Raw genomic sequence first — 698 nt, forward strand, 5'->3', positions numbered from 1 at the left:
ATATCTTCCCTCCCTTGCTTCCTACTTCTCTCTCCTCTCCTTTCCTCCTTTTAAGTTTAGGCATATTCAAGTAACAAAATACTTGCAGAAACATGATTTTTTAATGATATTTGCAAAAATTACATGTTTTCATAAATAGATAGGCATGTGTGTATGCTACAAATGTTCAATGAATGGAAAGTTGTCAACAAGTTTGTGTGCTTGCCAGAGTGAATGAATGTAGCTGTTATTATCCAAACCTAAGAGCATACTTTGTGAAGACTTACGGAAAATCTTTCTGCCAAACTTCTGAAACCATGAAATAAAGCAGTTGATGGAAAGGATCTAATTTGTTTTTTCCTTAATAAAAACTAAAAATGTGGAGTTGCATATACAGCATCAGTGGAATGTGTAAAGCAGTCGAAGACATGGAGTGCAAGTGGAAAGCACTCTTCCTGCAATGGTGCAATGGCCAAAATCCCAGTCTCCTCTTCTCCCTCTCCCCAAAGTCTCCTTTGACCCCAACCCCAACATTTGCTTTGTATTTCACCAGCAGCACATTATTCCTCACAGTGAATTGGTGTTTGGCTAACAGTTTTAAGTGGTATACTGATTTCTTTAATGTAGAAAATGGATCTACTCATTTTTTATTTTGCTATTTGATTGGTATCATTTTTAGATGGTTGCAGCAAATGCTCGGCTTAATTTTCATCCCCCCA

The 698-nt window shown here is 37.0% G+C and overlaps 1 protein-coding gene across 1 annotated transcript in view; it reads left to right on the forward strand.

Moving 5' to 3' along the window:
- Window positions 1-698, forward strand: part of LOC119594204 (sex determination protein fruitless-like) — a gene marked incomplete in the record, with an annotated part of 27,626 nt that overhangs the window by 22,750 nt on the left and 4,178 nt on the right.

The sequence above is a fragment of the Penaeus monodon genome, chromosome 33 (genome assembly GCF_015228065.2).
Source record: "Penaeus monodon isolate SGIC_2016 chromosome 33, NSTDA_Pmon_1, whole genome shotgun sequence".
In the NCBI taxonomy this organism is placed as follows: Eukaryota; Metazoa; Arthropoda; class Malacostraca; order Decapoda; family Penaeidae; genus Penaeus; species Penaeus monodon.